Source organism: Camelus bactrianus, chromosome X (assembly GCF_048773025.1).
Source record: "Camelus bactrianus isolate YW-2024 breed Bactrian camel chromosome X, ASM4877302v1, whole genome shotgun sequence".
NCBI lineage: Eukaryota > Metazoa > Chordata > Mammalia > Artiodactyla > Camelidae > Camelus > Camelus bactrianus.
Window position 1 is genome coordinate 15,136,338 of NC_133575.1, and position 26,372 is coordinate 15,162,709.

General features: G+C 46.0%; 1 protein-coding gene across 6 annotated transcripts in view; it reads right to left on the reverse strand.

The window, feature by feature from the left end:
• Positions 1-26,372, reverse strand: part of MAP7D2 (MAP7 domain containing 2) — a 91,653-nt gene that overhangs the window by 48,657 nt on the left and 16,624 nt on the right. The gene's annotated exons all lie outside the window — the stretch shown is intronic.

The window sequence follows — 26,372 nt, forward strand, 5'->3', positions numbered from 1 at the left end:
CACCTTCCCAGCACCTGGGCCCCCCTCTCTGGTAGCGTCACACGCTGACTTCACAGTGTGCCTCGCTGCCACAGTGACCTGCGCCCCCTTCAGGGATGTTCTAGCCGCTGTCCACGAGAGGGACCCAAGGCTTAGACTGCAGTGCAGGCCACAGGAATGCAGATGAGGATGGACCTCATAAACACTGGATGATCACGATTCAGCACCAACATCTAATCTGCAGCCTGGATTATGCAGCAGGGATATTAAAGCTCAAGAGAGAGAAGTCCTAGAAAATCAACCCCGAGTACAGGTGCCATTCCCCGTGTTTGTTTTCAGTCAACTCTTAATCATTATGATGCTACCAATGACAGGAACAGCATCAAGAATTTAAACGCCCAACTTCTCAGCTCATCACTGCTGGCTCCCCACAATCTGACCTCAAACTTTTTTCCCAACTTGACCTCAGCAATGCCTCTTTCGCCCACGCTCCCTGCACCTGTTAAACCCCACCCACCTTCAAGACCTCAGTTTCCCAGACCCATGGTGCTCTGTGGCCCCACACGGCTGGCAGAACCTTAATTTCATTCTGTCTGGCTGGAAAGTACTCTGAGTCAGTCTCTCTGGGGGGACGGAGAGGCCCCGAGCCAAGGGTGGCTTCCACATCTCCAGGCTGCCCAGTTGGGGCCACAGTCCCGCACCCACAGGCGTCGAGGTGCACACACAAAACTCAAAGGTAGGCATGTAGTCAGTAGAAGGGGAGCAGGGAGATAAGACCAGGTTTCTCTTTCATGATTCTCTAAACATTTTCAGGCTCTAGTCTCCCCCTCAAGAGTTTGATTAATAAGGATTTGTTCTGTGGTGAAAGCTACAAAGAGAAGCCTAGGACCCCTGGGCAGATGCTGGCATCAGCACCCACATCAACTCATCTGCCCAAGCAGGGCCTGCACTGCATTCTGTACTGCCTGCCACCCTCCAGATCTAACGTGCAGCCTGATAACCATGGAAAGTGTTCTTCAAACAGAAGACAGAAAGAAAAACTGAGAGTAAAGGGCCAAACACATTTGAAAATGGCTTTGTTACCTTGAGGCTTTACCAACAGAAGACTGTTCTAGGGACATGCATGATTTTAGGCTGCCCCCTTGTGGGCGCCTGTAAGAGTCACACCTTCAAATCATTTCCTTTCCAGAAAATCATTATCATGCTCATGGTCATCATTACCTATTTTGTCATAACAGGAGGTGGCAATCGAGTGAGCAGATACTACAAACCAAGTGCCGTGCTTGAATTTACTCGGCCCAATCACCCCATGATGACGGCGGTACTATTACGATCCTCACCTTATAGGTACAGAAAGGGAGGCACAGAGAGGTTAATGAACTTGTCCAAGGTTACCGTCAGGAAGTAGAAAAGCCAGATTCCAACATAAGAACCTGATACCAGGCCCACATTCTTAATTACTGCTTTCTATGTGGCTCTCAGGCATAGGAGGAAACAGCCTGATCTTAGTGCCCATGAACAAAAGCTGTTTGGCTTTCTGAGACCCAGTACTGTGCACGGGGAACAAATCCCATCCTTGTCCCAGGAATGAGCATGCAAATTTGGAGAGAAGTGCCAAGTCCAACTAATGAGAGGAGCACCAAGTAAGCACTACTCTGAGCCAAGCACTGGCCAGCTGGGCACAGAAGTGCTAATTATTGGCTTCCTCTTCAAACTGATGGTTTGGAAATGTTTGGGTGCTGGGTGGGGAAGGGGACAGCCAGACGACTCTGGGGGCAACTGTTACAAGCAATTATGCTTTGGCCCCACTGAGTGGGCGGGGGAGTGAGTCAAACAGCCCAACGTGGGTGACTTCGAGCCTCTATGCTGTCATATGGGAGCCACAAGTCTCTGTTTAAATCTAAGATAATCAAAATTAAATGCAATTAAAAATTCAGTTCCTTCATCACACTGGGCCCATTTCAGGCACTCACTAGCCACGTGAGGCTGGTGGCTACTGTACTGGACAGCACTGAACGAGGAGCCTGGCAGCTCACTCCTGTGATCCTCTCCCTTCATGCTTAGCTGCTCTGGGATGCATGTGGATAAGGAAGATCTGAGTCTAATCAGGGTTGAGTTTTGCTGGATGAGTAAGGCTGGGGTAACACCTCATCCCTCCACACAGCATTGGCCTCTTGTGATTAAAAGAACTGTCAAACAAACAGTTCCAGAACATCCATTTGAAGAGAAGCCAAATAATTAGCCCACATGTCCAACATGCACCTTGTGGTTCTTGAGGACCCTCTGGGGACCCCTGCCAAGAGGCCCTGGGTTTGTCCCAAAGGAAGAAGGGTAGGAGCACAAACCAGACAGCCCCTACTGGCTAGGGGCCACGGACCTGACCGGCTACTAGCACTGCAGCAACACAGGGCAATCGAGGTAGTCTATGATTAACCGACCCAGGGCACGTGACCGCAACACACAAACACTAACGATACCAGGAGACCTCCTCTAAAGACACTACACTTAAGACTTAACGCTGAATTCAGTTCCACAAGGAAGCCTTCTTTCTGTATGGCTTGAAATCCTAGTGTTTAGTTTTCCTACCCAATCGTCATTTATTCCTTGTACCTTATATTAGATGTGTACACTTATCATCTGTTTTTTATTAAATCAGAGACCCATTTTATCCTTGAATGCCATGAGAATGGATGGAGTACAGATTGGTGCTTGCCAAGGGTTAGGGAAGAAGGGCAGAAGTGAAGTGGTGGCTATAAAAGGGCACCATGAAGGGTCCTCGCAGTGATGCCTGGACAAGTGTCAGGAAGCCTAGCCGTGAGAGGGTACTACAGTGCAGCGAGGTAGTGCCACTGGGGTAAAAAGTACACAGGATGTTTCTGTAGTATTGCTCGTAACTGCAATGTGAGTCTGCAATGACCTCAAAATAGAAAGTTTACTTTAAAAAAAAATCTGACCCGAGTGTGAAGCCCTGGGAGGGCCCCAAAGACAAAGAGGGAGCAGGAGACACCTTCCTGGAGGTGTCCCACCCAGCAGAAGGACCAAGGGCACCCATTTCAAAGCCACCCCTGCCCCATTCTCAATGCAACGCTTCCCAGGACAACGGCACACACATAGCGTGCACCCCTGAGACAGAGGCCTTTTCCTGGGCAATTCACCCCTACAGGAAATGAGAATGAAACAGGGACTGAGCAGCCAAACAACTACTTTATGTTAACAGAACAGCAGAAAATTTCATACTTCACTGATTTGCTCTTGCTTGGAGTCACTTCCCATTATCCCTGGGCTGTAGCAACACATTTTTAAAGACTAATTTTAAAATGAATTTTATTAGCCTGAGGCACTTTCCCACTAGAATATTAATGAGCTGATATTAGTCAATTATTCATGGTACTGTAATAACCATTATCGAAATACAAAGTTTTTAGGGGAAGCCAGCTGTTTGACTTTTAAAAATTGATTGTATTAAATGAATTTTAAAGGAACCTTCCCAAATAACTCACAGCCATGCAACTGCAATATCCTGAGAAAAGAAATGGAATCGGGAGTGAAGAGCTCATCAGACAGAAGTCCAGTGCCAGCCAGCCCCCTCCTCCGGGGTGCCCTCCCCTCTGGGGACAGGCCGGCAGGGATGCACTCACACCTCCGTGAAGGTGCGCGCTGGGATGATCTATCCGAGCACGGAGCCCACTGGTTCTCAACTGTGGCTGCACAACAAAATCACCTGAGGGGCTCTGAAAGTTACAGGTGCCTGTGTCTCCCTCCCAGAGCCTGACCTAGCCGTGTCAGGTGTCGTCAGGGTGTCAGCGCTGTAAAAGCTCCCATGTGATTCTCAGGTGCCGCAGCAGGACTGTGAACTGTCCTAGCCCGCTGCTCCCTCTGCGGGGGCACCTGGAGGGCGGGTGAACCCAGACTGCGGGACGGCACCCCCAGAGTTTTTCATGGAGAGGGCCTGGGGCGAGCCAGGGAATCTGCCTTTCTAACGAGCTCCCAGATGAGGCTGATGCTGTTGGTCCAGGGCCCACACCTGGAAAACTGTTGCTCTAGACTCTGCTGATTCTACAGGGCAAGGCCCTGCCTGTGGCTCCTCTCTGGATGTCCAGAGCCCAGCCAACCGTGGGGCTCACAGCGTGGGCCCCAAATGCAAAAGGAATGATTGGCCACCTGCCTGCGCGCCCCCCAAAACACACACGGGGTTTGCCACAGTGGTGACTGCCCCACAGGCTGCTGTCTGCGCCTGCTCGTCTGCCCCTTGCCCTCTAGGCTCTTGTCTTATCTGTGAATCCCCCAGCACTTTGCACACGGGATTCAAATGTTTGCAGAATGAGCAGCCCTGAATATTATGTCCCACTGATGGAACCCCCCCCCCATCTGCACAGCATTTATTCATCCTTGTATCACAAGTGTCTATAAAAATAAGCAGCATTTTAAAGCATCTTTGTAGCCATTATCCTACTGGATCTGTGCAGAGAATTCAAAAGTAAAGAAAGGAAGGCAGCTTTCCCTGTGGCTCCCCTCCCCCTCCCCACAGGTTGAAATGAATCTTTCCTCTAAATTCCATCATTGCTCTGCGGTCTTTCCCTCTTGTGTCCATGGCCCTCAAGCACAGGAGGATCCACCCTCCGTAAGCCCTTTCTCACGGCCCTCCCTTCCAGTCCAATTATCAGGGTATTAGCTTCTCAAGGGTGGGGTCCATGTCCCATTTCTTCTCGTAGCCCTCAAAGGGCCTAGACCAGTATTCTGTACACATTAAGTATTCAATAAATGTGCAGGTCACAAGCACCTCCTGTGCCTGGAGTGTGTGTTAAGACAGACATTTCCTTATTTCCCACAACACCATGACAGCATCAGGTCAAGGACAATCACTCCTGTGGCCTCTGTCTGACCTGACCCACTCATTTACACTGTAGAGCCTCAGTTTCCCACAGTTCAAAGGGATACGGGACACTAGCTCTGGGCACTTGCCCCTCGGCTCGCATCAGCACGCTGTGTGAAGGCCAAGTCACACACCCGGTCTTGGGGAACAGCTCCCATCAATCAGGGCAGCAGAGTTTGAGCCAACACCAGCGCCCACTGCCAGCCTGGGACTGCGCTGTAGCCTTCCAACTGCCTCTCGGGAGAGATCTCATGTGAGAACCACCCGGCCAAGCACAGGTGACACAGAGATCCCGGAGAGAGAAGGCGGCATGAGAGACCACTGAGTTACACGGCGATGTAGCCAGAAAACCAGTCCACGGATCAACCACCAGCAAACAAGCAGCACTTGCCGACCTCCCAGCCTGCGGGACCCAGATGACGCTCAGTCAGTCCCACCTGTTCACCGACCCTGGCCCTCCACCACTTGCTATGCTTCTGGGCCAGAGCTGTTCTAGTGATGGCTTGTGTGTGTCCCTCAGTCACCATGTCCTGGGAGTGGCTCCGCCACTGCCCGTAACAGAGGGGACCTGACATGTACCCACTGGGCAACAAGGAGCAACCCTAGCACCTTGATGGTGAGCAGGCCAGACTTGCAGAGGCCACCTCAGAGGCCAGGAAACCCGAGTCACAGGACAAAGGGGTTAAGGCCTGGTGGCATGCACTGTGACTGAGGCAGGAAGGCGACAATGGATGAATTGTCTGCCCTTCTTTCTACCAGTGAAATGCTCCGAGTCACAGGGCTCCACACCCTCTCTGGACATGGCCCGTGGGTCCAAACACCCAGCTGTGTCTGGTTGCAAAGCCACGGTCAGCCTGATGATGCAGCACCTTTTATCTCCTCTCTCCTTCCTGCCAAAGCTCACACCCCTTTCCCTCACTCTTAGCTGGGTGGGAGCACACCCCTCAATAAAGTGTCAGTCTGGGTAACAATGGTGGGAGGCAGTATCCGAATGTTCACAGCAGCATCAGTCATCCTCGCCACATAGTGAAAACCACATAAATGCCCACCAGCTATTGACTGGATAAGTAAGATATGGTCCGTTCATATGCTGCATTATATTATTCAGTCATAAAGAAGGGATGAATAGGACGATGGGGGGTTGAGTAGGGCTGCTAGTGGGCGCAGGCAGGGTTCCTTCTGGGGGGTGACCAAAATGTTCCGGTATTAAACAGTGGCGATGGTTACACGACACTGTGAATGTACTAAAACCCAACTCACTGAAGTTTACACTTCAAAATGGTGACTGTTACGTTACATCATGTGAATTATCCTGCAATAAAAATTTTGCAAAAAGGAAAAATAAAACAACTTTAGGTAGTGTTCTGCAATACGGTTTAAAACCCATAGCCCAGTTAATCTCATCTGTGGCCTTTTTCCAAGTCTCCCTGGTTACTGATTTTACTTTTTCCTCTCAAATATTCAGATGATTTATCTGGTTCTAAGGAAGCATTTTTAATACAATGTAAATATATGTGGGTCATTTGAGTATGTAAAAATCATATATATATATACATATATATATCTCTGTAAACTGTGCCACACAATCTTAAGAGTTTTGTTACATTTTGTAAAACTGGGAAGTAAGAATGAATATTGGCAAGTCTGCTACTGTATGTTTAAAAAAAGGGGAGGGGGTGAAGAAAACTTGCCAATAAATGATAAACGTGATAAACAGTCATTGTGATTACATGAGACGATGAAGGACTTTCCATTGTAAGAAATGCTCATTAAATTAAATGCCTGTGGCCATTATTTTTAGGGGGGGAGGTTCTATTTCAAGATTAAAGAAATGGAGACTCAAAAGAGTCAAGTGACCCACCCAATGTCACATTAAGTGGGAGGATTCTCATCCTCTCTCTGATCCTAACCCACTATGATCTCGCCTAGACTTTGCTGCTCTTCAGAGAGAGGGGAGGCAGGATCACATTCAGATCAACGAAGGGCAGGAAGGCGGAAGTTCCAGGGAGGAGTAACGGTACATGCAAAACACGTTAGAAAACTACAGGTAAAGCCTGAAATCTCCTTGAACTTCAATCCAACCAGTGGGAACTGAAAATCAATTGACAGAATCTAGAACCTTCTTCATCTTTGCATAAGGGTATATTGTTTTTTTTAGGTGGCATCACATATTCCTGCTTCATATTTTTCAATTAAAATCTCAAAATCAATTACAATCCCACAGGGTCACTAAACTTTCCATTTAAATTTCTTTCATTGTGGAGCTAAATCTCAATTCCCAGTAGGTCCGGTCAGCATCCATCCATACCTCAGAAGACTGCTGAAATTCCCTGGACTGTGATGAAAACTCACAGCACTAACAGGTAAAGAACATTTTTGTCTGGCAACCTGACTTTTCTCCAAAATGAAATTCATATCCATTAAAGGCACTCTGAGAATATTAATAAATCAACACAACACTGTTAAAATACGGGCTTAATCATACCAGTACAGAATACTCAAAAAGCCATGAAAAGTAAGTTAAATGCATGACTGGCATTTTCAAAATCCCAAATCATGGAATTTCGGGTGGAAGAGCTCTCAGGGGCCCAATCTAACCCTCTACCCTCTACTTACTTCAAGACAGAGAGATGGGTCTGCTTGCTTTCCTCCACCAGGAAGAGAACTGTCTTTATCCCCTTGGCTTCTTCCAATCTGTCCATCCAATATGGTGGATCAGCTCTTGGGCTTTTGTTATATAGATGGAGAATGTAGAAAGGGTTTCCAGACAGCAAGAGGTGAATCGGGTTTGATTAATCAACATTGGAAAGGGAAGCAAAAGCTGCATGAGGGGGGCGAAAGGGAGAAGGAAGTGAGAGATGGGGAACAGAGAGTCCGGAACCACTGAAGGGCTGCCTCTGAGAACTCCGCCTGGGAGGGGAGCATGGGAAGGGTTTTGAGATACTCTTGGAAGGGTGTGTGTGTATGAGGGTGTGTATGCACATGTGCACCGGAGAAACAAAGAGCTGCAGGTTAGAATTCAATCCTCTGACACTTCTCTAATCTCCAGTAAAGATCTGAACTGGTTTTAATCTTTTTTGACTACTGGATTCTATTTCTTTGGCTACTACATGGAGTTCCGGTATTTACTTGAAATATTTTAGAAACAAATACCTAGGCAGGAACTAACCCCAAGGTAACCGCAGGGTTTACAAAGACCCTTCAGTGGCCATTTATTCCATTTTCTGTCTCTGATAAGAGCAGAACTAAGTGGCTTCAACTGCAATTTGTGTCTTGGGAAGATGTCATTTCTCCCAGTAGCTCACCTGAGAGTTTCTGGTGGGGGAGAGGGTAGGGAGCACTAATTCAGTGATGCTCAAACTTTAGCACGCATCAGAAGAATCCCCTGGAGGACTTGTTAAAAACAGGCTGCTGGGTCCCAGCCACAAAGCTTCTGATTCAGAAGGTCTGGGTGGGGCCTGAGAATCTGCATTTCTAACAAGTTCCCAAGTGCTGCCGATGCTGCTGGTCTGGAGACCACACTTTGAGAAGCGCTGATCTAATGCATTTCTCACCTGTTACAATCTTCTGAACTGGCTTCAATTCTCTTTTCGATGGGGAGAAAAAGTCAGTATTAGCACCGAATTCATTACTTCCAACATGCCTCTTTCAAGGATGATTTCATAATTTATACTTTTGAAAGAGGCAGGCCTGGAACTAGCAGTTATGTTCAACAGCCACTGACTACTATGATGAAGGTGTAGATGCCCAGGAATCAAGATAGCTTTAAAAAAACATACAAAGGTACCAAAAAGTCCCTGAAAAGAAAGAAGTGGAGAAACAGGGAGCTACATAAGAATATACACAGATCTATGCTGTTAGTATGTTTTTGTAAAATACACTCACTAAATTCCTAGTGGTTTCCCTTAAAACAGCTAACTGGATTACATTTTCCAGAAAAATGCAGATGCAATAAGAGTATTACTAAATGACTAAAATGATCCCTGAAAGATTTTTCTTAAATCACAACTGCAGGGCTAAGATAATAACAAGTTTTTTTGTTTTTCAAAGTGCAGAATTAGGTGAAGTCCAAACAATCACGAAGAGCCTGGCACTCTGACATCAAGGTCAAACAATAATGAGAATGGATCTCGTCGTCTTCGCCGTGGAACCTGGCACATAGTCATCACCAATCAACACCAATCTACCACAAAATTCTCTGCATAGGGTTACTGGAAAAAGGAAGGCCCAACAGTGAAGTCCTGTAGCGGCTGCTCCAAGTCTCCTCTTCTATAATATGGAGAAAACACCAGTGCCTATCTCACAGCGACGATGAAATGAAAGATCACAGGTGCCGCTTAATGATGCACACAGTGGGTGCACGATGAATCGAGCTAGTCCGTGTTGGCCACTCTAGCCTGCCTGTTCCTATTTCTTCCTCTTCCTCTTTCAGTACTGAAGTCTTCTGCACACATGCCTGGAAACCAATCAGCTACCTTTTCTAATATGGGTGATCAGAGAGAGGGCATGCAATGCTGCCAGGTTGACCAGGGTGAGCCTTTCCTATGAACAGCAACTCAGTACTGAGGGAAGGCGGTATATGATGATGCTGTTCATCACCATTTCAACAGTAAATTGCCTAATTATACTCATACCCATGGAACCAGCCATTCCAGGAATTCTTGCCCTAGCAACTCAAATAAGCTCCCGGAACCAAATGAAAACATGCCAAGTTATAAAATTCAACTGTACTTGGTTTGGGGAACTGTACACATATTCATGGGTTAGCCTGCCTTTTTCTAAAGGTACCATTTACTAAGCACCTATCTCCTGCCTGGCATTATGCTTTCCAAATGTTACTTAATATCCACAACAATCCTAGGAAGTGGGATGTACCCCCATTTTGCACATGAAAAAACTGAGACTCAGAGAAGTTAAGAAATCTGTCCAAAGTCACAGCTACTGAGCAGCAAAGCTTAGATATGAGGCCAGTCTGGCTGGCTCTCTGATGGGCATCAACTCAATACTGAGAGGGAAGGCCACCTGAAGGAAAGAGCACTGACTGAGCGAGCTAGGTATTCAGAAACTGGGAGCTGTTCTTACTGGGATAAAGAAAGAAGCCTGGTAAGAAAATGAGCTCTGCCTGGATTCTGTCAAATCCCTGCTAAGCAGGCACTCAATAGTGTGGCCACTAGGGAAGCGTCTAAGCCTCAGTTTTCTCATATGTTAAATAGAGATAATAGTAGTACCTGTGTCATAGACTAACATGAAGCTTAAAGGAGAATACATGTAAAGCTCTTAGCACATATTACATGCCTAAGAAGTATTAGCTAATGGTATTATCATCATTGTCATTATTAGGTTAGATATGACCCTTAATGAGAACGTCAATATACGTGCTTCAGGCATGTTGAGCTCTCAGAAAGTAGTGTGTTCATCAGCATCATTATCACCAGCCCCCACCCACCAGCACAGCTACTACGACAGTCCGGGACTAGCTCCTGATTCCCCTGATCTTTAAATCCTGCTTTCAAACCAGCAATGTCTTCAGCTTGCCCTGGGTCTCCAACAGGGGACCCATCAGGCATCTCAGGAACTCCTGCTCCTGCCCAGGGCCCTGGCAGGCTGGGCCCCTGATCATTAGAAGACTACTGTGCTAATGGGGTGAGGGGGCTGGGCCGAGACAATGTATGCATCTGTTAACACTCACCAGATGGTACACTTAAATGTGTGCATTTTAGCGTATGCTACCTACTTTTAATGCTACCACAACTGCAACAACAGAGAAGGCAAGTCAGCGCTCACCGACTTGTCATATATCATTAGTGCCCAAGGCTGCAAAGAATCCCCCCTGGATCTCCCAGGCAACCACATCCCCACTGTCACTCTGTGAGGCAGTAAGGGGACTCGGACTTGCATGGCAGCATGGGAAACAGGAGGGATGCCTCAGTGTGGCCAGCTCAGGAACTGAAGTCACCTGCAAAAGCCCAGGGGTTGGCTCGAACTGCAGGCCTCTTAAAGAGCACCTCATGATTCCGGAGAGACGGAGGTCTAACAAGCCAGCTCCTTGGTTCTGGGCCCTGCCTTGACAACCGTTCTCTTCTAGGGTCCCTGTTAACCTGCCTTTCTCAGGCCTTTAACTGTCTCCACCTCACACCAGATCCCAGCTATCACTGTCCATAAGGCCTGGCTCTTTCTAGAGCCACCAGTAAAGCTGTCTCCGTTTGGATCACTTCCGCATTCATATGTAAAGCTCAGTCGTGAGGGCTGCTTCGAGGCCCCAGCCGCGTGGCCCGTCCAACAGGACCCTAGGCAAAGGAGCTTGTGTAAGTCCCTCCACATCGCAAAGCCTCGGGCTCCTCTTCTGTACAGCAGGAACCTGACTACCTACTTCCCAGGGTTATGGTGGCAGGGAGGGGGCCTTGTGAGAACACGTGGCAGCAGGAGTAGTCCCAGGTGGCTCCCTTCCCTGATGATATATGAGAACACAGACCAAACAAGTTGTGGCAGCCACTCACTGGGCCCAAGCCCCGGGCCATGGAATCTTAAGCTCCACCCTTCAGTCTTCCCAAGAAGCCCATAAAATTCCCCCAGGAAAGCCCCCACAACTTCCTAAGAGGTCCCAGTTTCCATTCTAAGACTTGCTCTGCCGAGCTGGTAATCCACTTAGAAGGCGAGGTGAACGAAGTCAAAGGGAGTTAAAAGAAGCCATTGAACGTCTAGAAAAACTCAACTCGATTAATGATCTACTGAGTACCATGATGCACAAACTTCCCTCCCACCCTGGCTCCTCATCTGAGAGGCAGGAGCTACTTGTATTCCTGTATTTCTACCTTAAATTTAATACACGTATGTATCATTTCAAAAGGACCCAATATGCACAGCATACTCTACTCACAACATGTTAAATGAAATCTACATAGCTTTCCCTCTACCCTTCTGAGTTCTTGGCTGGGACACCATATAACGTGGAAGTTCATTAAATATATACCTCATGTATACATAGGAGATTCCCAGGAAAACAATAAAACTCTCCAAGATGGTCCAAATCACTACCCTGAATACAATCTTCAGCTAAAGGCAAAAGAAAGATGGGGGGGGAGTACAATTCCGGAAGGTGAGAGGAGGACCTGTTTGGTAAACAAAGGTTGCCCTGCGATACAGGTAAGTCAGTCTCTCTCTCCCTCTCTCTGGTTTAAAAGTTATCTGTGGTAAAAGCTGTCTTCCTAGGACAGGCCTTGTTTCTAACGCCAATTTCCTTTATAAATGCAGATTTCCCTTACAAAATGGTAACTTTTACAGTTCCCAGAGCTCCTCTGGTGTCTGTAGTTTCTCAAAATAATCCTACGCCAAAGAGTCATAATCTGCGTGGAGTGTTCTGCCCCCCTCCTCACCAGCCAAACACAGGGGCTTGCCACGGTAGCTGGGTGGCTCCACCTTGAGGCACCTCCCCTGACCTTCTCTCTCCCACCTCCATGCCCCTCCACTCTGTGTCCCCGGCCCCTATCATCACAGAATTGTTTGCAGCTACAGGAATGTGGACTCTACCCATCCCGCCAAGTGTGATGACAAAAAAACCAGGGAAGTGGGAACTGGCACCAGAAAAGGGAGCAAGCACGGAGAGCAGAGCAAGCGTAGAGGTTTCTACCATGGATAGGGCTCGCAGGGCCAGGCCTCCGAACTTGGCCTCAGGGTCCTTTAGAGATGGAGACACTCTGACACACTGACACAGGGGGCTTTGGCATGAGCATCTGAAGGCTGACCTGCTCCAACCTAGGGGTAAGGCTCCAATCTGCGGACAGAATAGCCCTTGAAAAGCCCTCCTATCCCCCAGCAAATACAGAGAAGGCAGCTGAGTTCAGTGCCTGAGAGTGAGTGCTCCGGAATCAGAGGGGCATAGGTTCTGCTCCCACAGATATCTTGGAGCATTGAGGGAGGGGTGGAGGAGGAGGGAAGGGGGGATGAGAGAAAGAAAGACAGAGACTGTGGGTGCACATGCGCATTCTGCTCAGAACACTGCCTGCTGTGCAGTCGTGGCTCAGTAAATGTCAGGCACCATTTGTAAGTCTGCCCAGGACTGCCCTCCAGTGGTGGGGCAGAGGTAGGTTCTGGGCTTGCACACCAGGGGAAGTGGCTGTTTACAGTGACGACTCAGAAAGGCCCTGGACATCTGGAGAGAGGGCCAGACACAGGGGGAAAAAGACGACACTTCTTACTTGCTTTTTCCAGCAACAAAGTACAAGAAACTTAAAAATCTCCCTTTGAAACTGTGGACAGAATCCAGCAGGTAAAAGCTGGTAAAGAAGAATTAACCTGTGGTGTTCCCACTGTTGGTACTGCCACTTGATGTTCTCTTCAGGTTGCTGTGTATGCTTAATCACCACGAAAGCAAAGATATGTAAAGGATCCCAAAGGGTCACTGGAGACCCTTCTGATCGATCTTCAGGCCACTCCTGGCCCAGGTGCCCATCAGATTCCCGAGTCCCTGTGGTGGGAAGAGCTGCGTCCTGAGCATGAGCGAGGCAGGCCAGAAACCCCCTTGTCCCAAGCCCCTCATTCTGACCTTGTTTCCTGAGTGTTTCGACACACTGACATGCTCCCGGGGGAAGGGGGGTCTCTCCACCCTCACTGTTACAGAGTTGGCAGGAGCCCTTGTGTCCAGGCTGCCCACTTTTCCTCAGTCATCTCACTGGGCTCCAGACCTGAACTTCAACCACTGCTGAGCAATTCAACTATCCAAAGTGACCCCCCCCACCCCGCTCCAGACCCCTCTATTCCCCGTTTCAGCTCTTGGCGGCTCAGCCCCACATCAGAGATGGTCCCTCAGTTACGCCAGCGCATCGAGGAGCACTGATAGGGCTATCGGAATCGAACTCAAGTCATCAGTGCAGTGCTCGGGCCTGCAGTTCCGAAAAGATTCCTCAGTTTTAAAATCAAATACAAAGGGAGAAATAAAGAGATTAGGGAAAAAAAATCACTCTTTGTATTACAAACAATTTGAAGACACATAAAGAATTTTGAAATTTAAAATAACCTTCTGTTCCTTTTCTCCCACAAAAGCATGTCCCATCCCAATCTACCAGCCCTGCATCTGGCATCCTTCAACAAGGACGATCTTCAAGGGCATTTTGAGGCCTTGAGGCAGAAACAGCTTCCTGGCTCAAAGAGATTCTTTTTCAAACTGAGAGAGCAGAGCAAAGTGTGCCCCCACTCTGTCGTTCAGGGCAGTCAGGCATGCCTTCCTAAACAGCCTTGCAGACATTTCCAGCTGGCTAATTAAATTTACTGCACTTCATTCCCACTAAATACCTCTTTGGAAAAACAAAAGGCACAGGAATCTTAAAATTCTACTTATTGCTGCTGGTTGAAAAGTTTATTCTGAAAACAGTAAGAGTACAGGTGGTGATACTGACAAGAGAAAAGGTAAAACATGAATCTTGATTATCTGTTTCTGGGAAACACATGGCAAATGCCCTTTTGTGCACTACAGTTGTGTCTTGAGTGTGGCCGACTTGACTATTGTGGCTGTCACAGTTTCCTTCCTTCTTGCACACCAGATTTGGACTCACATTTTACATTAGTCAAATTGTCGCACTTAAAGGTCACTACACACATTTCTACAACAGCTGACCCCAAATCAGTGTGGACACGACCACTGCCTTTAAAAACAGCATGCTACACAACCCTTAGACCCTAACACAGTGGTTCTCCACCAGGGGCAACTGTGTCCTCCAGGGAACACTTGGTAATGTCCAGAGACATTCTGCGTTGTCACAATGGGAGGGGAGGGTGCTACGGGCATCCAGTGGGTAGAAGCCAGCGATGCTGCTGAACATCCTACAGTGCCCCGGACGGCCCCACCCCACCCCAATATACACACCGAAGAATTACTCAGCCCCAAAAGTCAGTAGTGTCAGCAGAGTTTGAGAAACTGTGCTCTAGTAAGCTGCCCTGCATGCCACAAGTAGAAAAACCTCCTCTACATTGAATCCATTTTGGTTTGTGGACCATCAATATAAAGCAGTATGAAAAAAGCTAGAAAATTGTAAGTATAGAGTAACATGAGTCCCATTTGGGTAGCTTTTAAAATTGTAGCAATTTATAGTAATATCCATTGTATTTTTAAAATTCTTCAAAAATAGAGAATCAAGAAATAGGGGAGGGTATAGCTCAAGTGGCAGAGCGCTTGCCTAGCATGAATGAGGTACTGGGTTCAGTTCCCAGGACCTCCTCTAAAAATAAATAAACTTAGTTACCTCCCCCCCACCAAAATTAAAAAAAATGATTAAATAATACAGTAATTGAAAAATTGAAAAATAAGAAAAGAAACACAAGAAATATCTTACAGGTGTTTGACAGCATCAACAGGCATGATTTGTTCCCCTAGGTAGGACCATGGCATTAACAGTAGTGGTAAGGGTTTTATAACAATCATTATGGAACAAACTGCCCCAGTGCCACTTTCCTGGACGGCAGCACAGTGAAATCACAGCGCAAATCCAGAACAATGTGGAGGCAAAAACAATGTGTTGCCCTTGGGACTCGGACTGAGGTTTCCATGGCCAGGTCACCCCCTCAACAGGCTACCCAGGGAGGGCCTCCCTGAGCCTTCACCTGGCCTTCACAGCCTGACGGGGCAAAGAAGTTCCCTCCTAAAGGCCTTAGTACAAACCATACCCTTAATCATAATCCCTGCTGACGGAAACAACCTACACTGTATATTACAACAAATATCCTGCCCACTTGTGTGAGGACGGGGAAGAAAGGGAGAAAGGAGATGGATGGAGCATCTTTGATTCCTGTAAAATCCAACAAGCATTTGAAAAGTGGGTTTACTTGATTTGATCAGCACAAAAAAGATATCTTAGGTGTTTGATCAAAGTTATTTTTAAAAATAAAGCATTTCTCTTTGGGCATTTTTTTTTACCATAAAGAATCAGTAAAATGTAGGTTGCCTCACAACTGTAGCCACTGCGTCCCTTTTTATAGTAACAGGAAGGTCGTCTGTGTTCCCAAGGCAACCCGAGGTTTCACTCATCAATACAGCACTGAGTACGTTCATCGAGCTCAGTATCGACTTCCTGAGGTTTCAAAATTGGAGTTCTCTGCTTAGGACAGCACATGATGGTCCTACACACACTATAGCTGAGATGGTCACCAAACACATGAAACAAAGACAAAGAGCAGGTATTGGGACAAAACACTTTCTGAAGTTTTTCTCCAGGTGATCATTCAAGCTGGTAACAAGCCATTTGGTCCATTTCATTCTAAGACCTTCACTCGACACAGGGAGGCGTCTACTGGGAACATGTAAAAGTTCAAATACAAGGGAGCCCTGAGGTACCACCTTGTCCTTCTCAGAGCCCTATCCCCACTGCTCAGGCCATCCCTGCACCCAATCCTGTCCTCTCAGCCCACCCAGGTGGTTCCAGGGCCTGGCGCACAGAAATCCTGTCCCGTCATTTGAGCTACCCAGTGAATGAATAATCCAGATGAGAGTTCCTGGGGATTTCAACAGAAGTGGAACAGAAAGGGAAGGATGAATTCTAGCCCAGAGAGCTAGATGCTACACAAATAGGCATTTGTGACAGAAACAGAAAGTGATGTGTTAAGTTTGGTTGTTAAGGAATTTGTGGAGTTTGGAAAAGCACTAAATGGGGGATTTCAATAACAGCTAGTCTAGAGACTAATGATGGATGATGATAACCACCATCAGTCATGCCAGGCCTGGTCCTAAATACTTCACATCTCTAAATTCACTGAACTTTCCCAAAAAATCAATGAAGTAAGTAGTATTATTGTCCCCATTTTCCAGGTAGGGAAACTGAGAGGTTAAACACTTTCCTGGGGTCACACAACTGGTAAATGGTGGAGGTGAGATGCAAATTCACATGGTCTGAGTACAGACTTGGGAGGTGACAGCTGCCTAGAGGTGAAAGGCAAGGCCTTGCCTTAAAGGCACTGACCACAGAGGAAAATATATTCTATATTCACAATGGAAACCTACAACATGTACTCAACTCTGGGCTTCTAACTCACCTGAAGGACTTTTAGAATCTGCCTCGGACAAGAAAACCACAAATATAGCCCTCTGTATTTTCAAAAATTACAATATTTCGGACACATGTGACTAAGCAAAATACTTGAGGTCTTTTTACCTCTCTGCAACCGTCATGGTATAACTCATGACCAGACAGTCCAGGCTCAAAAATACATAGAGAAATGAACTGAGGGGTTTAAGAAGGCCAATATTCTTTTAACTTATGGAATCAGCAACTAAATTCTACACATTAAAGCTTGTGTAAATATATGATGCATTATTATGTGACAGAAATACACTAAAAAATAACTTTCAGTGTAAAAATAATTCTGTGCTTGGAAGTCATGTCTCAGGGCCCTTGGCTCAATAAGAAGCCAACTTTAGCCGAGTCTGAGCATTGCTGCTACACTGCTGGTCCAAGTTGAGTCTGGGACTCTTTGCAAATTGTAGGTAGCGACCAGTATTTAAAATAAATAGAGTAGAATTGACTGTAAAGAGGCAGAAGGGAATATTGTGGGACAAGGACAGTGTTCTAAAACCTGAATGTGGAGAGAGCTGCACAATCATATAAACTCAAACTGTTCACTTAGAGCAGGTGAAGCTCACAGTACATCAACTACACCTGAAGAAAGCTGTAATAGGAAGAAAGGGAGGGAAGGAGGTATAGGGTCAGAGAGGAAAGGACTAGAAAAGCAAGCACCAAATAGGAAGAGTAAGCACTGTTTTGTAAAAACCTGTTTCAGCTACAACGATATGTACATTGTAATATGTGTGTCTAACTGTGGAATTATTAATGATCCAAAAATCTGTAAAGCCCTGCTTCAGGGTAATGACAGCTAGAGAACTGCTATGCAACCTTGATGGGAACCCTCTGGGGAGCTCATTATAATGCAGGTTCTACTCAGTAGGTCTCGGGCAAGGCCAGAATCAGCATCTTGAACAACCTCCTGGGTGATGCTGCTCTTCTGGTCTGTAGACCCCACTGGAGCTGAGGTACAAACTGAGGCTGAGCTGGAAGGAATACACAGACTTAAGACTGTCATCACTGGAAGGAGCCTTAGAAAAATCTAATAAGAGTGTTTCCCAAGTGGACATGATTCTGAGAATCTTCAAGGGTTTTTTTTTACAAATATAGATTCCTGTAATCAAGACAGTGTGGTGCTGGAGTAAGGACAGACATATAGATCAACAGGACACAATGGAGAGTCCAGAAATAGACCCACATAGATATGAGCAGTCGAATATCTGACAAAGGGTGTCAAGATAATACAATGGGAAAAGAAGTCTTGTCAACAAATGGTGCTGGAACAAGTGGACATCCATATGCAAAAAAAAAAAAAGAACCTTGATCCATATACCTCACATCATATATAAAAATTAGCTCAAGATGGACCTGTAAAACTTCTAGAAGAAAACATAGGAGAAAATATTCATGACCTTGGGGTACACAAGGATTTCTCAGAACACAGAAAGCTCAAACTTTAAAAGAAAAAAATTGATAAATCAAACCTCATCAAAATTTAAACCTTCTGGTCTTCAAAAGACACTGTTAAGAAAATGAAAAGGCAAACCAGACAAAGAGAAAATATTCACAACACAGATGTCTGACAAAGAACTTGTATTCAGACTATAATAAAAAATTATTAAAAAAAACACTTCAGTTTAACATAAAAAGACAACTATTGACCAATCTTACTTGTGAATAGAGTCTGAAATAAAATATAAGCAAATAAAAAATTCTTACAGCTAAATATGTAAACAACTCAATAAAAAAAAGGGCAAAAGATGTATAAACAGACATTTCACATGCCAAGAAACCCATGAAAAGATACTCAGTATCTTCAATCATCAGGAAAATGCAAAGCAAAACCACAACTAACAAACCATTATACAACCACTGGAATGGCAAAAAAAAAAAAAAAAAATTTTAAATCCAACAAAAAAATTGACCATACCAAGTGCCGGCATGGATGCAAAGCAACCAGAACTCTCCTACACTGCAGGTGAGAATGTAAACTGGTACAACCACCTAGGAAAAGAGTGCGGTCACTCTTTTCCCAGTTAGAGCATTCATTTATCATATGACCCAGCAATCCCACTCCCAGGGATTTACCCGGGAGAAATGCAAATGTATGCCCACAAAGCCGTGTGCACGTGAATGTTCACAGATCTCTGTCCATAACTGCCAAAAATTGGAAACAAACCAACTGTCCACCAACAAGAGAATGGCTAAAACGGCAAAGCAGCAAAAACACTCGTACATTCTAAGTGAGAGAACTAGTCTTCAGCAATAAAAGGAATGAATTACTTTTACACACACAACACGGATGAATCTCAAAAACATACTGAGTGAAAGAGGCCAAAGAGAAGAGTACACTCTATGTGATTCCACTGATGCGAAATGTTTAGAGTGGGAAAACTAATCTATAGCAACAGAAAGCAGCTCAGTGTCTGCCACGGGCGGAGGGTGGGGCACGTCTGCAAGGGGCTGTGACGGGAATGGTCTGGTCTGTATTCCGATTGTGGTGGTGATTGTGGGAGTGTGTACATTCATCAAGGCACATCTATCAGTACACTTAAGATGGGTGCATTTCTTGTATAGAAATTATACATACAATTTATGCCCAAGTATGTACATAAATTTTACATACACACACACACACACATTCCATAAAATTAATTTAAAGATATACAGATTCCCAAACTGCCTCCTCAGACCTGGTGAACTGATATCTCCCAGGAGGTGGCAGAGAACCTGAATTTATAACAAGCAGCCCAGATGGTTCATTGCTACGACTGGACGGACACATGAGAGAAATACTGTTTTAGTTCACTTCATAGCAGCAGAAAAGGGAGGCCTGGTGAGATAAAGAAGCTTTACGAAGGTCCCAAATAAATAGTCAGCAAGTGCCTCTGCTCACAGGAATGGTATATATCAATATTTACCTAACAATAAATCGCAGAGGGAACAGGGTGGGACAGGGAGGGACATGAAAGCAGTGTTTGTGACATGGCCTGCTTCGTCCAAGCAGTATTTAATGGGCCATAATAAAAAGCAGTAAATAAATCATTTCCATTTAAGACAATGAGAGCACAGTTCACATTAATAAATCATTTAAATATCCTTCTGTCTACATCTCAACCTGTTTCTCAGATGTGTCCCTGGGTCTGAGAGCTCGAACAGGACCGTTTCCCAGGGGACTCTACCCTCCTGCCACACCGAGCTCCTGTCTCCAGCTTCAAGGAGCCAGGGTCTCTCTCACCTCCAGCTCTTTGCACAAGCTCTGCTCCCTGCCCAGAACGCCCTCTCCCCTACCCCAGCACACACACTCTGAGTACTGTCGGCTGAGTAGCCACTTCCTCCAGGAAGCATTCCCTGATTTACCCGAGTACCCTAAGAAGGAGAAGTCTGTGTGCACTCAGCCCCAGCCCCCACCATCCCTGCAGTTGTAACAGTCTAGCCCCACTACTGTTCTCCCAGCTTTCAGCCCAGGGCAGGCTCCCAGGAAGTACATGTCACCTGAACACCTCAGATACCATTCCATTCTCATATCTGTGAGACCTTTAAGTCTGGTGTCTTCTCCAGCACCCCCTTTATTGATTGAAAAAAAGAATTCTTTTACTCAGGGAAAAACAAATACCTCTACCTGTCATGTTCAGTTCTGAGGGCCAAACACTTCCAGGGCTCCTCAGGGAGTGGCAGGGCGTGAGGGCTCGGCTGGGCTCAGACAGGTGCCTGTAGACCCAGACACTGACACCCCAGAACCCAGGCAGGTCTGACTGGTCTCCCCTGGAAAAAGTATCATCCAAACCACTGAGTCAACAGATCTGTGTCACCGCCACTGGCATAACTTGGCTGCCAACAGGCAAAGCCGGTCCTCATTTGGACACAGAGAACTGACTGGTAAATGGCAGCTCTTTCCTTATCGACCTGGGCAGGATCAGTTTTAGGAAGGCTACAATGACTTAAATCAGTGGCTCACAAACTTGAGCTTACGTCAGAATCACCTGGAGGTCTTCTGAAAACAAAAATGCCGACCCTCCCCACCCAAAGACTGATTCAGTTGGGCTGGGTGGGGCCCGTGAGTTTACCTTTCGGACAAGCTCCTGGGTGGTGATGATGTCGCCATCCATACACCACACGCTCTGAGAAGCCCAGGCTTAAACTGCTTTCACCACAAAGCCATTCGTGATCCCGTTTATCAAGAGGTGTTCAGGAAGAGAGTCCTGGGTGGAAGACTCCAGCGGTTGGAAGATAAAGGACCCAAGACCCTTTTGCTTCTCTATTCAGTGTGGCTCCCCTCCTGATTACAAGATGCTGCCATGGCTCCAGCATCAACTTCTTACAAGAGAGCAGACAAAGTGGGATGGAGAGGGGAGGAGCCAAAATAGGGAGGCAGGGGCTCTCTCCTCATGCTCATTTCCCTTTGGTGCCAAAAAGATCCCCAATCGTCTTCCCCAGAAGTCTCCTTGGCTGGTACCGGGTCACATGGCTGCAAGGAAGGCCAGGAGAGTGAACACATGGCAAAGGGGAATGGGGCACCAAGAATGACTTAGGCCTGAAGTGACTCAAAGCCTGGCCCCAGCACTGACCACCCAACAGCCCAGCTCTGTAGGAAGGAAAGAATGGCTGCTGGGGAGGCAGTCAGCAGCCCGCCTCACTGTCCATCCTCCTGTGTGGATGCCCCACTGCTGGCCAGCAAGGGGTTGTCCCAAGCCAAAGCCCATACCAGCATGCTGCTAAAAACGATTCTGGCCCCATGCACTAGCTGCTTAGTAAACTGAAACAGCTCTCCCAGCCTCCGTTTTCCTTGTAAATTGAGTTCTGCCTTTGCCACAGGGTGGAGGGAAGGACTAAATAAAAGAACGGTTTGTCCACTTTTGATCTTTTGCAGACTGAGCTCTGGAAAACTAGGGCTATGTTGTATCTGCCACACATCACCGGTTGGCACATGTCAGGCACTCAATTAATGTTTGCAGAGTGGACCAAGAGCTTCTTTTAAGCACATGTCCTTAGGTTCTGTCAAGGCCATTTGTAGAAATGCCTTCTGGGGATTTTTACACTAAAAGAGATGCCGCTGAAATAGAAGCTAGAAAAAAAACGAGGACTAACACAGGTGACGTGTAGAAAAGACCAGCTGCTGTAAAACAGAGCAAAGACAGTTACAGGACTGTGATTCCGCCAGGCTCATGTTTAGACAGGATGTTCAAAGGCACCGCCATGGAAGAGTCAGGGTGCAGGTCAGCAGCCTCACCCACACAACGTGCTGCAGGGAAGACAACCCGGCTGTGTCACTCCTACTGACCCTGACCGACTGGCAACGTCTGTCCAGAGCGTGGTGTTGGAAGAAAGTCGAGGCAACTTCCAGGTGATGAACTGAGTCTGGCATGGAGCGGATGGGACAGAGGAGCGTCAGCATACGTGTCACACGTGCATTTTTTCCCTCTCCCTGGATGAAATAACTGAGGGATGCTATTTTGACCAAAACAAACTGACTGGCCTGGTCTTTGTGCTCATCTGAAGGTGCCACAAAGCAAACTCGCTGGTCTCCTCCAGGCCTAGAATGGCTACTCATCAGCTCTGACCCACGGAAGGCAGTGTGCTACGTGCCTCAGATGTATTTTTCTAGTCCTTAATACAACCCCAAGAAGTAGGTATCACTCATCCCATTTTACTGATGGGAACATGAAGGCCTGAAAGACTTTCTTCCAAGACAACACAAGGGCCTGAGGCTACATGTGATGATGCCTCTGGGAGGTGCTCCAAGGCCTGGCTCCTGCCACCCGCCTCCTGCCCCCTATCCTCCTGGGGGGCTGAAGGCCGAGCCTGCACAGACTCCAGCTGACCCTCTGACATCTAGAGTCAGCTCAAAAGTGGTCCTCCTAGCCTAAAACTGATACAAAGCTTGTACTATGAGTACGCCCACCATTTTCTAAGAAATAAACAAAACCCCAAACTTCCTCCCCAAATAGGAGCTTATTCTATTTCTCTCAACCAAAGTACACAAGGAAAGGCAGGACAGATCTTGTCCTGAGGGTACACCATGCTTCTCTCTCACGTGCCTGAGAAATTCCACAGAGAGGGCCTGCCGGCACTTGCTGCATCGCAGCAGCGGGAGGTGTGGCTGGACGGGAGACAGACAGCGTGCTGCAAGCCAACACTGCCCCGGCTCAACACCGAAATGAATTAGTACATTCATTAAGTAGGACCCTGACTAGCCTTTTTGTCAAGGTTATTTATTCTGAGGAAGATGGTTTGCCTTGATTAAGCTACCAGTGGCCAACAGTAAATGATAAAATGTTTTAATTTGCCCACAAGAAATTAAAATATCTACAACTTACAGCAAGAACCTAAACTTAGCCAAATCTTTCCTGTGTTGATGTTTATAATGAAACATAGTATGTCCTGAAAATTATTTAATAAATTTATAGTCTAAAGAGATGAGTAAAATGTGAACGCCACCAGCCTCTGCTTCCCCAGTGTTAACTGCCAAGCTGAGGCACGACTGCAACATCAACAGAGCTCGGATTCCATTCACAAGGCTTTGGCTTATCCCTGCAAAACCTAGCCTGGTGCCTTGTATACAGCAGGCACACAATAAAATATGCCCTCTTATACTAGCTAACATTTACATAGCTCTTACTCTCCACCAGGTGCTGTATTAAGTGCTTTGCACACATTCTCTTATTTATTGAAGTCTAGTCAGTTTAAAGCGTTGTGTCAATTTCTGGTGCACAGTATGATGTTTCAGTCATACACATACACACGTATATTCCTTTTCATATTCATTTTCATTATAAGTTACTACAAGATATTGAATATAGTTCCCTGTGCTTCACAGAAGAAACTTGTTTATCATCCTGCTGTGATTCCTTATGTTTCCAGATGAAGATCTTTTTTGCTATGTTCCAGTCTTTTAAAACTGATGGTTGTTTAGCAGCCACTTGTGGTTTTGCTGTGATCATGAGAGGAGGCGAGCTCGTGGTCCTACTACTCCACCGTCTTGACCAGAAATCTCCACATTCTCTTATTTAAATCTCACAACAACCTGTGCAGTTGGATTTATTACTCTCCCCTTCCACAGAGGAGAGGAGGCTTCCAGGAAGGTGAAGTGACTTGCCCAAGATCACCTAGGTAATAAAGGCAGCAGAACCAGGATTCAAAATCAAGGCATCTGGCTACAAACGTAAGCAAAAAGCTATACTGAATGAAAAAACTACTTACATCCAAGTGCAACCTATATATTCTTACTGCAAGTAACAGCAATTAGCACACTACATACTGATACGGTTCACCCTGAACAACACAAGTTAGATCTACGCAAGCCCACTTAGAAGCAGATTTTTTTCGGTAGTAAATAGTACGGTACTACATGATCCCTTGTTAGTTGGATCTGCAGATGTGGAAGCGCGTATACAGAGGAACCACATGCAGGGAAGAACCATGCATACCGAGGGATGACTATAAGCTATATGTGGGTTTTTGACTGTGAGGACTAACCCCTGCCTTGTTCAAGGGTCAACTGTATTTGCAGATTTTGAAACTGCTCTACTATTAGTGACTAACAAATACTGTTTCTGTCAGAGAAGAAACAAGTGACTGAATTTACACATCTAGAAACTGCACTTGATTTCATTTCCAGCAGTTACTCACACAGGATGGTCGGTTAATCCCAGAGCGGCTTCCAGCCCTGCGGCTCTGACTGGCCTAGCACTCAAGGTCCCCATAGCCCAGCCACAGAAAAGAAAGTCCACCTGGAAGGGGAAACGTGAGGAAGGTGGTCAAAAGGTACAAACTTCTAGTTATAAGATAAGTAAGTACTAGGAAGGTAACATACAACACGATGACTGTAACTAATACTGCTGTACGTTACATAGGAAAGTTGTTAAGAGAGTAAATCCTATGAGTTGTCATCACAAGGAGAAAATTTTTCCCCTGTTTTTATTCTATCTATATGAGAAGATGGATGTTAGCTGAACCTACTGTGGTAACCACTTCATTACATATATAAATCAAACCATCACACTGTACACCTTAAACTTAACACATACATACAGTGATGTATGTCAATTACTTCTCAATAAACCTGGGGAAAAAAAAGAAATCCAGCCTCAGAGTAACAGAATGAAGGCAGGTGACTTAGGAGGGCGTTCCAGGGCTCAACAATGGCTACCTGTCCATCTGTTGGATGAATTCCTGCAGCTGTGCCCCATCCACCAACCCATCCACTTTGAGAGGTATTTAAATGGGATTTATAGCTAACCTGCTAATATAAGAAGAGGAAAGGAAAGGAAGGAGGGAAGGAAGGGAGGAAAACGATAAGAATGTAACAGGGAAGGAAAGCAGAGTGGGTGGCTTACACTATAGTTTAGGGGGGGAAATCACTGTTAAACAAGGATCTAAGAAGCTGGCCCCAAATATGTAGACATGGAGTAAATTAGCAGCTAGGTTGCCTAGGGCTGGGGGTTGGGAGAAAATGGGGAGTGACTGCCAAGGGTGTGTGGTTTCTTTTTGGGGGTATAAAAATATTCTGGAATTGATTGTGGTATTGGTTGTACACTGCACAACTCTGTGAATATGCTAAAAATCACTGAACTGTACACTGTGAATGGGCAAATTGTGCGGTATACAAAAAAAGAAGAAAAGCTGGCAGAGTATCAGAAAACCACAATAAAACCATCCCTAAAGCATAAAATATTAAAACCACAAGTACACGGCCAGAACGAGTGAAAACCTGAGCACCCTGGTATGTATGAATGGCACATAGTAACAAAAGTAGATGAGTTTTATTATTTGCTTCAAAGCAGAGCATCTGCAATCTAAAAATCAAATATTAAAGGCATTTATTATAAACAATCCACTTTATGTTTGGAAACACAAGCAGTTGCGGGATTTGAGATCAGAACCAGAGGAGGAATAAAACGAGTTCCAAGCCAGGAAAGGACATCTGACAAAGCAAACAAAGCAAACACAGGAGGTGCAAGGAAACAGAAAGAAGCCATGTAAAAGCCTTCCTGATCCTACAGAACCAGGCTTCCAGAGCATCCTGAGGAGTCTGACCCATTTGTGAGGTTATTCAACACCCTGTTCCATAAAACAAGGCCTCATAAGTAGCTGAAAATATGTCAGGTAGCAGGGGAGCCTTTCTGAATTTCCATCTTAAAGCCTTGCAGTGGGCCAGGTATTCCAGTTAAAGCCTGCATGGCATTTCAAGGATTTGTTACAAATATCCTTCTTTTTAAAACAGTCTCACACAAACCCTGAAAGGTCCCTTCCTTACACTCTAGCCACCTTCAAGATTCTCTCTCCCTCTGGTTCCTAAGGGGCTATAAAAATCAGTGACTAGTGCGGATGACTGTACAACCTTGTGAACATACTAAAAACCACTGAACTGTACACTTTATAAGGTTGAAATTTGTTATATGCATCATATACCTCAAAAATAATTTTCCCACTGTTTCAAGAAGCAGAATTAACATATGACCCAGCAATACCACTTC